Raw genomic sequence first — 14,100 nt, forward strand, 5'->3', positions numbered from 1 at the left:
TTTTCACAGTCGATTTAAGATTTCCATAGATATAATGAAAGGCTCCAGGACACGATTAGATATGTATTAGTATAGAGGTGGTTGACAGGCACGGATATCTCCGAGGCCAATGCTCTGCGCATTATTAAGAGAGGAATATGTCCCGCACATGGCAGGTGTCCAGGGGCTTGTAACAGCCTCGAGTTTTAAACTAAATTGTATTTCCAACCAGCACTTAAATGGCTCGTTATTTACTTCGATTCAATTTGTTTGTAGCCTACATGAAATTAATGAACTAGGATACATGTAAAAAAAAAAAAAGCATAGGCTACTAATTCATCAAAATTAAATTACGTTAAAATATCTAACGCAATTTGAAGTTATGGGCTATTTTTGAGCAGTGCTGTAGCAATAATGTGTAATTATTATATAATAGTTCTGACACTAATTGGCAAACATGATGTAGCTTATTTCGCATTGTGACAACTTGTATATGTTTGCTGTATTTGTTTCATGATAATTCAGTGCCATTTTAATAAGACAAATTCAAAAATAATTTCCATAGCTTAGTGGTATTATTCAGATTTACCAATGTTTTTTAATTGTTCATATTTTAGTAATAATTAAATTACCATTAAATCGTAACCTATTTTGTTGCTGTTTTTGTTGTTATTATTTCTGCATATATATCATCTTGTTGCTTCAAGTAAAAATTATAGGCTATAAAGTTTTTTAAGTGCCGTTTTTCTTTGCGATAATTGCCTTTCGTTGTCGTCCTATGCAGTTGCGACTGCCGTTATGTCGATTCAGAACTTAAGGAAGGAAATTAGTTAGGAGGGCTTGTTTAAAGGTTTTTGTGTGCATGTACTATAGGCCACCGAAACGCTTACCCTCCTCAGTGTTGAATGACACCCGGAGTGCCCATTCCCAGACTATTAAGTCAGTGCACCGTCTGATGAATGTGATCAGAGGGCAAGAGGGAATAGTTTAATTCGCTTGGACAGAAGGTGCTTTGCTAAACATTTACTTTTCTCCCCCAAGTATTTGAATTGAATGGGGTCCGTTTCTCTCCCTCCCCTCTCTCGCGGCCCCTTATCCCATCGCCCCGGGGCCACGTTTTGGCTGAGATGTATGGCTTCTCTGCGGGTAAAATATGCATGTTGATCCCCATTTGGGTCCCCGTCTAATGGAAGTGCAAATAGGTTTCGACTGTGGAGACCTCCATTTATCATCACCGCTGACACGGACGGACGTATACAGTGAGCTTATATGTGTGTGCGTGGCTTCAAGAAATGTGTGTTTTCCAAGCAATATGTGTCTAAAGAGATGTGTTATAGGCCTATATTGACTTAATTCATTGTCATTTCATGTATGTGTATAGGATATTATAGCTGAAAAAGAATACACATTTTAAAATAGTAATAAAAACGAAAAACAACTGACCCGCGATCAATCTAATAGTGATTTAATACGACCAGATTATAACAGCAGCGATAATAGCCCTATAACAATAATAATGTATGATTTAGCCTACCATTCATGTTTGTGAAATATCTGTTTAAGCGAACTTTGCAAAACGTCAACATTTCGCCACAGGCCATCTAATATTTCGCACAAAAGGCATCTTATTTTAATACTGTGTCTCGCTGCTATTGTAGTCTGTTACTGCTGCGGGCAGCGTGGCACTCCATGCTTCGATTATTAAAACCTCATTATGCAAATTGGCATGTACAGTGCAACTTTTTGATCCGACTAAATTAGGAAAAATGTTAGCGTTAAAAACCCATTTGACCCGGGGGCACTATTTATCGTGTCTCGCATGACATATATTTATATTGTCACTTATGTCCGTATCCCTCACTGTCCAAGGCCCCCCTCGTTTATGTTAAGCGCAGAGAGGTTTATCTTACTCCATTTCTAAGTTGGCGTATCTCTAGTTGAAATGTATTTTATATCAGAATTGAATCATTCTGAAGAGAGGACAATAATAGTTTTAACCCACTTTTGAGGCTAATTTAAGTTTTAAGTTTTAAGGAAGGCGGCCTGGCGCACGCTTAAAATAAACTCTTAGCCATATGTTATGTCTTTGTCACAAATAAGTTATTTTTTATGTAGTTGTGCCCTCTGGAATACACTTTAAAATTAAAAAATGAATTTTATCATATAGCATTTTAAAATTAATGCTATATGAAAAATAGCCTATAAAGAAAATCTGCCAGAATAATTTAATATTATTTAAGCTAGGCTATATTTTAGATAGGCTATTACTGTACGGACACATTTAAATCTTACTGTTATTGGTTTATGAGTTTTTACGTAAATAATTGCATAAGTCGTTTCTTACCTCAGTCTTGTCCTTTATCCAGTGTCTTACACTGCCACTTGATATTTTGTTGCTTGTAGCCCGGAGTATTTCCCAGATGTCCTTATCGCGTTTCTCAAAGTCTAAGAGCCCATTCAAATGTATCCGCTAAGTATCAAGCGACTCCAAATCGTTCCTTGCGCGCTCTTCTCAGCACATTGCGTCCATCTATTGACACGCGCTTTGAGGAGGGATTTTAAAGAGCTCCGCGTAACATCAAGGAGGCTTGCTACTGGTCCTTGAAGCTGTCAATCAAAGCTCGACGATACTTTTCTGGCTGCATTTGGACTCAGAAACCAATAGACCCCTTACTTGACGTCTTAAATTACGCACTTGAGAGCACTAATGTCCACCTACAAACGCTTTTGCTTATGAACAATATAGCCATATGTTATGTGAGAATAAACAGAAACTAGCCTACTGGCATCGGTATAAATGTTTAGAGCAGGAACAGAAGAGAAACGGCTCAAGTGATGGCAGAGAGTTTGATTATGAACAAAAAGCCATTAAAAGGTTTTTTTGTTGTTGTTCGTTTGCTTGCTTGCTTGTTTGTTTGTTTTTCATATAGCCTAGCTTATGGATTGTATTGTTTGCTTGATTTTGGAATTTATCGTTTGTTAAAGTCATGCAAGAACCCACATTTTTAAACTAGCAATAACAGCAGATCGCTAGAAATGGACTTTATCGAACTCAGTTTTGCCAAAGTTAGTATGGAGTAAATGCCATAATATGAATATTTTGCTTTCTTACATTGTTCTCACGCATCGACTTGTTTTGGTACTTCGTGAACATAGGAATATTTCTATAGAGGTCACGGTCCCAAGACTTTTTTATTAGACAAACGAATAATAAAAAAACCATGCATTGGTTTTGTTTGCTTTTCGGCTTTGTCATGCCACTGCAGGAGAGACTGAAGGGACTTTAGAGATCTCTAATAGATGCCAGGCTACTGCCTTCACAATCTCTCCCGGCCTTGAAGGATTTGGGTGAGGATAAGGGGAGACAAGACGCTATTTCAGCCTCCAAAAAACCTCTGTCTTGAAATGACTGCCGGTAAGAGGATTAAAACAATAATGCCCTTCTCTTCTTGAAGGGTTTTTAGAAAAGATTTCTTCTCCCGGAGGAAAACCGTTTAGGTTGGAATTAAGGGCAGCGCAAAGTAGCCTTTTAATGTAAAGCTTGCATAATTTGTTAAAGATGCTCGCAGAAAGCGGGCCAGGGTGAAAATCCCTAACTGAATTTTATCTCTGACCATAGTTATCATCTAGAGGAATTTGAAACGAGTGGAAATTGAAAGAAACTGAGTTTTATCTCATATTTAAAATATTATCGTTTAAAAATTATATTGGTGTTGTCGACTATAAAATACGTGTCTTTATGTGTTCAGGTATGTTGATAAATTGGTCCTGCATTGTTTTATGCTAAACATATTATGTACAGCGTAATTAAGTGTTTCTGTTTAATCCTTAGGCAAATCAAATCACTTAATCTGTATTGTAACATTCACATGAATTGTTCGTCTCTAATTAATCCCCTAATGTAGAATAATTATTAATTTCAAAGTATTATAGATTGTCGCAGCAGATAAAATATGTAACATCATTTACCAGTTCTGCTCTTTTTATATTATAATTTCCAAATATTGTAACCACGCAAGAAAAAAACACAAGAAAATAAGTCATAACTATTTGACGAATGTTAAAAATAATAATTAATTAATTTTAAAGAATCCAAATCATTTTTAAATATACTGTACAGATTTGCTTACCAAATATAAAATTTAGCCTATAATTCAAGTGAAGATTATTTTTATTGCCAATATCAAAGACGCTTCACACGGAGTTAGTTATTATTATTGTTATTATTAATATTCATTTTTATTTTATTACCTTTATGGAACCAAACCTGTGTCCTTTCTCATCCTTTCTCTCCACTTGTTTTTTATGGCCTGAGAAAGAAAGAGGATTAACTTGTGAACCGATGGAAATAAGAACTTTAACGGGAGGTAAATCTGGGCAATGTCTCTTTGTGAGGAGCGTTTCTAAAGCAATTAAAGTGAGAAAGAATTCCTCTCAGCGCCTCTTCCTTAAATCTGCTTAAACGAGGACTACTGTCCAGAACATCTGAGGGCTTTAAATGCCTTCCATTTAAAGTGGCACAGAGAGAACCCCACCTTTAGAGCTGCAAAAGGAGCCCTCAGTTCAGTTTTACTCAAAGTAACTGGTTTTTTTTTTTGTTTGTTTTTTTTTGGACTTCAGTTTCATTTTGCTACACTTTCGTGGGGTTACTACATTTCTTTTACGGTGCCACCTGCTAGTTATTACTGAAGCAATTAATTACAATAGTAATAATAGTAGCATTGCAATGTAAAGTCCCCGCGCGCGATGATATAGGCTTCTACATTTATTCGGAATCTATCACTGAATTTATTAATAAACCGAAGGGGATATCTTTCAGAATCACTTTATTTAGAGCGAATCCCGCTGCCTTTCACAAACCGAGGGATAATATCTTAAAAACGAGTCAATCATATGGCTGGCTTTTATTTACACTTATTAATTTCACAGTCACTCTTAGCTTTACCAGGAAATAATGAAATAAAGGCATTAGGTGTCACAGCGCGAGATGGTTGTTATTAGCTAATTAATAGACCTAATGATGTTTCTGCAACTTCATGAATACATTACGTCTGCAATCCACAAAGCTGTAGCCTCTCAGGCTCAATCCAAGGGTATTTCAGCATCTGTTCTTCCCAGAGCAATTAATCATTTTGATGTATGGTTTAAAATCGACTGCTTCCAGGAGACCTTTTTGACAAGAATAACAAAGCAATTTGCCAGGAGCCATCTCTTAGACACGTTATTAGCAGCACCTTCATCTTAAACCCGTTTTTTTTTTTCTTTCTTTTGCTAAATTAGATACCTGTATTAAAGGGGCAGTGCTACTTTTTAATTTATCTTGATTTCTCCACACAGCTCCACTGATACCTCTGGAAATCACATCATTCGTGACAAGATCCCAGGATCTTCTTAACAAATCCCCATGCTAAAAGTTTTTGACCTGTCAGTTCTGTCAGAAGCTGTGCCCCTCTATTCTCTCTCATTCTCCATCTCTTTACTGTCTTCAGTCTCTCTTCCCCCCTTGTATTTCTTCACACTCTCTTTCTCCCTCTCTCTCTGTCTTACTCACTTTGGCCCGGATCCCCAGCACAAGGGGCCCCATTGTATAGTCCTAATCCAGAAGCAACACAGCTTTAGCGACATGGAGGGATAAAAGGCCCATCAAGCCCACAACTTTATGGGGGCAAATCTCTACCTAATCCCTCGCTTTATCTAAACAAAAGCCCCTCTCTCCTAATCCACCTTCACTGCAAAAAATAAAAAGAAAAGGAAAAAACAAGAGGCGCTAAAAAAAATCTCAGGCTTGGGTTGAACTGTGAGTTAAGAACCAGGAGTCATTTTAGTAAAGAAACTAACCGCTTCTGACAAGCTTCTGCTACTGACATAAGTCAAGTCAAGTCAAGTCACCTTTATTTATATAGCGCTTTTAACAATGTAAATTGTGTCAAAGCAACTGCACAATATCAAAAAAATAAAAAAGTGTGTCAATAATGTAAAATGAAAAGATTAAAAAAAGATTTTCAGTTAAAGGCATTTCATTATTGAATTCAGTGATGTCATCATCCAGCTCAGTTCAGTTTAAATAGTGTCTTTGCAATCAGGTCGACAATATCGCTGGAAATGAAGTGTCCCCAACTAAGCAAGCCAGAGGCGACAGCGGCAAGGAACCAAAACTCCATCGGTGACAGAATGGAGAAAAAAACCTTAGGAGAAACCAGGCTCAGTCGGGGGGCCAGTTCTCCTCTGGCCAAACGAACCAGCGGTTCAATTCCAACTGCAGCAAAGTCAGATTGTAAGGGCTCAACTGGTTCCAGTGGTCTTTCCCGATGGCTGTCTAAGTGGGGTCCTCACTGGGGATCTGTCTCTGACGCTCATCTCTGTGTCCTGGTCTCAGCTGATGTTCAGGGCTGTAGAGGTCGTCTCTGGGTGCTGATCCACCATCTGATCTGGATACAGACTAGATCTGGTGACTGCAGTGACCATCTGGGCTGGATACAGAGCAGATCGGATGGCTACGGTGACTGCGGCTATGTCCCCGGGGCTCATCCAGGTGTCCGGCCTCCGCCGACGATCAGGGCCACATACATCATCTCCTAGCGCCGATCCACCATCTGATCCGGACACGGACTGAGAAACAGAATAGAAACATACAAATATTAGCGTAGATGCCATTCATGATGTAACGAGTACATCATGTGTTATAGGGAGTGTTCCCGGTTCCGGTTGATCTAATTAATGCAGCCTAACAATCCTTTAACGGATTTCTACTTCCTGGTTCTAGTAAGGATTCTAGCTGCTGCATTTTGGACCAACTGTAATTTGTTGATCAAGCATGCAGAACAACCACCCAATAAAGCATTACAATAGCCTTGAGGTCATAAATGCATGAATTAGTATTCCTGCATTTGACATTGAGAGCATAGGTCGCTATTTAGATATGTTTTTGAGATGGAAAAACACAGTTTTATAGATGCTAGAAACATGGCTTTCAAATGAAAGATTGCTGTCAAACAGCACACCAAGGTTCCTAACTGATGAAGAAGAATTGACAGAGCAGCTGTCAAGTGTTAGATAGTGTTCTAGGTTATTACATGTGGGGTTTTTAAGTCTGATAATTAACACCTCTGTTTTTTCAGAATTTAGCAGTAAGAAGTTACTCGTCATCCAGTTTTTTATATCGACTATGCATTCCGTTAGTTTCTCAATTTGGTGTGTTTCACTGGGCTGCGAAGAAATACAGAGCTGAGTATCATCAGCATAACAATGAAAACTAACACCATGTCTCCTGATAATATCTCCCAAGGGTAACATGTAAAGCGTGAAAAATAACGGCCCTAGTACTGAGCCTTGAGGTACTCCATACTGCACTTGTGATTGATATGATACCTCTTCATTCACTGCTACGAACTGATGGCGTTCAGATACGATTTGAACCATGCTAATGCACTTCCACTAATGCCAACAAAGTGTTCTAGTCTATTTAAAAGAATGTTGTGGTCGATGGTGTCAAACGCATCGCTAAGATCCAGTAGAACTAATAAAGAGATACAACCACGATCGGATGATAGAAGCAGTTCATTTGTAACTCTAATGAGAGCAGTCTCAGTACTATGATACGGTCTAAATCCTGATTGGAATTCCTCACAAATACTATTTTTTTCTAAGAAGGAATATAATTGCGAGGATACTACCTTTTCTAGTATCTTTGACAGAAAATCGGTCTGTAATTAACTAAATCTTTGGGGTCAAGTTGTGTTTTTTTAATGAGAGGCTTAATAACAGCCAATTTGAAGGTTTTGGGGACATATCCTAATGATAGTGATGAATTAATAATAGCCAAAAGAGGATCTATGACTTCTGGAAGCAGCTCTTTTAGTAGTTTAGATGGAATAGGGTCTAACATGTTGTTGGTTTAGATGATTAAAAAAAATTATACAATTCTTCCTCTCCTATAGTAGAGAATTAGTGAAATTGTTCCTCAGGGGATCTATAGTGCACTATCTGATGCAATATTGTAGCTGACGGCTGCATGGTTACAATTTTATGTCTGATAGAATCGATCTTGGAAGTAAAGTAGTTCATAAAGTCATTACTGCTGTGCTTTTGGGAAATGCCAACACCTGTTGATGCTTTATTTTTTGTTAATTTAGTGGCTGTATTGAATAAATACCAGGGGTTATGTTTTTTTTTCTTCTAGAAGAGACGAAAAGTAATCAGATCTAGCAGTTTTTAATGCTTTTCTGCAGGATAGGGTATTTTTCCGCCAGGCTATACGAAATACCTCTAGTTTTGTTTTCCTCCAGCTGCGCTCCATTTTCCGGGCTGCTCTCTTTAAGATGCGAGTGTGCTCATTATACCACAGAGTCGGACTGTTTTCTTTGATCTTCCTTAAGCGTAAAGGAGCAATTGTATCTAAAGTGCTAGAAAAGAGAGGGTCTATAGTTTCTGTTACATCATAAAGTTTTTCTGCACTGTTGGATATGCTGAGGAATTGAGATAAATCAGGAAGATTACTTACAAAGCAGTCTTTTGTGGTAGAAGTGATGGTTCTACCATACTTGTAACAAGAAGTAGAATTTACAGTTTTAGCTATGTGGAGTTTACACAAGACTAGATAATGATCTGAGATATCATCGCTTTGCTGCAGAATTTCAACACCACTAACATCAATTCCATGTGAAAGTATTAAATCTAGAGTATGATTTCGACAATGAGTAGGTCCAGAAACGTGTTGTCTAACCCCAATAGATTTCAGAATGTCTATGAATGCTGATCCTAATGCATCTTTTTCATTATCGCCATGGATATTAAAATCGCCAACAATTAAGACTTTATCTGCAGCAGTAACTCGGATAGAAAATCAGCAAATTCTTTAATAAAGTCTGTGTGGTACCCTGGTGGCCTGTATACAGTAGCCAGTACAAACATCACAGGAGATTTATCACTAACACGTGTTTCTCTATAATGTTATATGCAGCACCATAACTTCAAACGAGTTATACTTAAAGCCTGCCCTCCGAGAAATACTGAGAATATTGCTATAAATTGTAGCAACACCTGCCCCTTTACCTTTCGGACGTGGCTCATTTTTATAGCAGTAATCTTGGGGGGGTGGACTCATTTAAAGTAATGTATTCATCTGGTTTTAGCCATGTTTCTGTCAAACAGAGCGAATCTAGATTATTATCATTGATCAAATCATTTACAAAAAGTGCTTTTGTAGAAAGGGACCTGATATTCAGTAATCCAAGCTTTATCAATTGTTTCTCTGTATTGTAAAAAAAAATTATTTGTTGAACATCAATTAAATTGTTACTCTTAATTTGGTTTGGACGTTTTCTGTATTTTCTAGTTCGGGGAACAGACACAGTCTCTATAGTGTGATATCTGGGTGAAGGAGTCTCTATGTGCTGAGAATTAACTGACTTCTGTGACGTAAGACGGCTAGCAGACGGTCGGTTTAGCCAGTCTGTCTGCTTCCTGACCTGGACCCCAATTAGTCAAGTACGAACTCTAAGACTGTGTGCCATATTTCTAGAGAGAAGGGCGGCACCACCCCGAGAGGGATGAAGACCATCTCTTTTCAACAGGTCAGGTCTGCCCCAAAAACTCGTCCAATTGTCTATAAAGTCCATGTTATTCTGCGGGCACCACTTAGCAGGGGCGTGTCTACGTGGTGGCCAGGGGTGGCACCGGCCCCCCCTGAAATTTGGCTGGCCACCCCAGGTGCCCCCCCCCCCCAGATGTCTTGCGATAGGCTTGTTTTTAGTTAATTTCTAACTGCATCTGGCGTATCTTGGCATGTGTAGGCAGCTGCCTAGGGCCGCTTTCTTCTCTTCTTTATTCATTTTAGGCATTTTAGCGTGATCTAAATGATAGATGTCGAGAGCGCATAATGTTACGCGATCATGTAATGCGCGAGCACGAATCTCTCCACTCGCAAGCGGATTTCCTTCACTCGCACAAAACTGAACGTGTGCTTTTAAATCTACATTGTTCTTTTATGAATTGGCTCGGGTCTCACTCAGATACGTTATCCTCGCATCACTGAAGACCAGAAAAGCTTTTTTTTCTAATTCAAGTGAAGAGTAGGCTTTTCTCACTAAATGGAAGCAAGCTGAATATAGTTAGCCTTCTCTAGTTATTAATTTTATTAACACTTATTTTAGTTAAGTGCTTAAATTGTAAATATGCATTTATTAAATTATTTTATGTAGTACATTTGTATTTTGTTGTTTTTGTATATAGTTATAGAAGCATATCAAGGTTCCAGAAATAATCACTAAGGCTGCTTCTGAAATAAGTGGGGGTGCTCTCTTAATGCACATTTTCACATATTTTGTCCATTCTATTGCTATCAATATGCTGCTACTTCGAGAGCGAATCCCGCATAAATATGCAGATGTCATTCCCAAAACTTTGCAACGTGTGTGTGGGCAAAAAACAAAGTTCTACATTTTAAATGGATAGCTTAGAAAGCTCGCAAAGAGTGCTCATAACCAATAAAGCTGTCACTCTTTGTTCATCGCGATCTCACAAAGTTCTGTGAGGACCAATGAATCTCACACTGTGCAATTAATAGCCTATATAATATAGGCCTATTAACATCGTGTATCCAACCCCCCCCCCCCCACCCCCCCCACCCCCCACGGCCGCCCTCTTTTAAGGCAGTGCCCCAGACTGGCCCCCCCATTTAAAGTGCTCTAGACACGCCCCTGCCACTTAGACATTAAAAAAGTAAAAATGAAGCCCATGGACACAGTAGTGAGATAAACAGATGAATAACTAAGGGTAAAGAGAAGTTTTCACATGTGGACAGTTTTCACTTTTTCTAAAGAGATTACAGTTATTAATAAATTTACAGAGTTCAAATGTGATTTTATTACTACAAAAATTCCTCCATCATTTATTGATTATTTTAAATATAATGTAATTTAAATTAATAATTTTCCACTTTGTTGTAATTGTGATAACGTCTGTTATAATTAATAGGGTGCTTTCATTATTTCAATAGACTGGACTCAAATGAGATCATTATCTTCAGTATAGGTGCTGTTGGCTATAATTGGGTAATTAAGGGGATAAAGTGGCTGCTCTTCCTCTTTAGTGCTTTGATGACTATTGAGTGAAAGAAGCAGCTTCTAATAAAACACAGTGAACAGCAACCTGCATGAATTATTGGCATCTCATTTATAATGTCTACCTTCAGGAATATTTATATAGCTGTAGAGAACCTGTAGAGCTAGAGGACATATTTGTTTCTGCTTCACAGTGGCTTTTGAAAGCAGATTTTGCCTGAGAGCATTATCTTAATAGTTAAAGCTAATTGGCAGAGGCATGAGCATTTTAAGGCACCCAGTCAGTTTGATTATATTGATGAGCTGACGTTCTAATTTTTCAGCAGCAGACAGCTGTAGCGTGGGTTTTGTGGCATTCACAGATCACCTCAGATATGTAGGATTAGTTGATCAGCCCCTGCTGCTAAAAGGGATTGGTGCACACTCTTAATACAACTAAAGTCCTCTTCAGATAAAAAGAGGGGTTCAAAAGTTGCAAATCTGCCCTTGACGACAATACGCTTCCCATTAACTCCTTGCCCCTGAGTATGGATTGCTCTCCATTGCACGACTACAACATCTGTCTTTACTTTCGCAAATCCTTCTGTATCAGCTCTGGGCTTTGTATTATCAGTCAGTAATCTGGCTCTCAGCACTCTATGCGTATTGAGGCACTTTGGCGAAGTGGTTTAAAACATGACTCAGGATTCGAAATAAGCGGACTCCCTGCTTCTGACTGAAGTTTTCATCATCCTCTCAATGAGTAGCTTTAAGAGGATACCTGAGAAGAAGCGTTGGCACCTCAGCCATAAGTACCCACATTGGATCTGTGCTAGGCGGTCTTATCCTTTAAGAAATGAAATAGTCTCATAACCTGTTTCATGAGTGTATATTTGCTGCTGTAGATGATGAGAAGCGATCGAGTCGGCAGGAGGGCCGATGACTATCTCAGGTGCCTGTCGTCCACACGATCGGCTTTAACGTGTCTCTGGCCGAGCGAGTAGACAGTGACTATGAGCTGTTTGCGTCATCAACGCGTTACATTACATAGCGCACAGATTTCGTCATCTGTAAAATAGCTAGCTAACTGCTGGACCTCGGCTAAGTGCTTCAACAATGCAGTTCTGTTTGATGAGCTCTCCACAGGGGTCCCCATTTAGACCTTATGGCAGCGTCTCCCTTTGGCACCCACACCTTAAAGGAGCTAATACTCTTTTAATAGCGTAAACAGAGAGAACAATTGACTCATTAGAGAGTCAACTAGGCAAATCCGCCACAATCTATTGAAAATGCTGGAGAGGGTGGCACCTGGAAAGCCCAGATTTGAGTCTTCTCATAACAGTAATACTTCCTCTTCTCCATTCACTCCCGATGCATAGTCTGAACCACCTCCGTACAGGATTACCTGGCCCCACTGTAAAATGTTTTTTTGCAGTATGGCTGCCTGATGCTTAGCCTCCCACAATAAGTATAAATCCTCTTCTTCTGTGGGAATTACGGGAATGAGCATAAGGGATTATGTTATTGTTGACCCATAATCTGGTTTTAACATTTGTTTTACAAATGGCCCTTTTAAAAAGCTTTTCCACTGCTCTTGGCATTGTTAAAGCTCCTGGTCCTTACATCTTGTTTCAGAGCATTATTTGACTTGTACTATAAATGTCTGCCGCTTTAAACCAGAATCCCTACGTTCCGCTCTATTGTACTGAGAAGTGAAAGAAAGATTTTTTGTATTAATTAAACAATCCTTAAATAAATCTTTGTGTAGTTCTAGGATGTGTCATAGTATGCATCAATATTTGCATTAATTCTGTCATTATTTACTCACCTTCATGTCGTTCCAAACCTATATGACTTTCCTTCTTTTGTGGAACACAAAGGATGAAATTTTGAGAAACACTGAGACATTTTTAAAATAGAAAAGCATGAGGGCACTTAAATGATGACAGAATTAAAATATTTGGATGAACTAAAAATGGTTTAAATATTAATGGAGACACCTTTTAATCGCTGTCTCACATTAAGAGTCCTCCTATTGATATGTGGCGATAAACATAATATCTAAAACATAAAGCCATGTACTGAGTTTCAAACATATTCTTAAACCATACCTGCATGCATAAGAACAAATCCCTTATTTTCACTGGCATGCATGTAATCCATGAAAACTCTACAAAATCTGACATCTAGCACTGTGAGAAATCACATATCATTAGCTAATTTGAAAACAAAATTGCATATATATTTTTTTCTATTTTCCTTGAAGAACCAAGCATATTTTCCACTGAGGCCCATTGATTCTGGCCAGATCTATTTAGCACTAATCAAGATGTCTATATAGACTTTCAATGAGAGCCATGCTATAGAAAACCTCTCATCTCTTTCTTATTAAGCTAATTTGCAGAGACGATTGGAAAAGGTAATACTGGCCAAAAAGACTCCACATTAGAGGGTTTAAATGTCCTAAAGAGGAATGATCAATACTCATATAAGGGAATTAAAGCATTTATTTCGAGGCTAATTGTTGATTTCACCCCTGATCTTGCTTCATTTAGCAATCAAGTGATGTTTTGGTGGCTGTAGTCTAGATTTCTATTTTGTAGTCTGGTTACACTTTAAGGTGACGAGTAATAAATAGTTCTGAGTAATATTAACTACTTACTAGGGTTAGGATTAGGGTAAGGTTTAGGGTTAGTTGCTTGTAATTATTCATAATTTATCGTTTTTACTATAGTTAGTACTTAACTATGTCACCTTACAATAGAGGGTTACCTTTTGTCTTTTAAAACACTTGCTGCTTCACAGATTGTAACAGACGCGGATTGGCATGTGCTACTGTCACTGTAACCAATAGTCAATGAACGTTAGTGATCAGTCATCAAGGAACTGGCACAGCTGTGCCTTCAGCCCCGTCCACACTAATGCACTTGGCACTGATCCAGAGCCTGATTGGTGGAGAGCACCGTGTCCAAGGAACCTCCTCTCTCTGCATCCGTCCCTGAGGCCCGCTTCTTATTTCTTCTCCCTGTGATGGTGAACAGAGCCTTGCTGGGCCCAACTGCCCATGTAAAGAGGTGGGCAG

This window comes from Barbus barbus (genome assembly GCF_936440315.1).
Source record: "Barbus barbus genome assembly, chromosome: 15".
Taxonomy (NCBI): domain Eukaryota; kingdom Metazoa; phylum Chordata; class Actinopteri; order Cypriniformes; family Cyprinidae; genus Barbus; species Barbus barbus.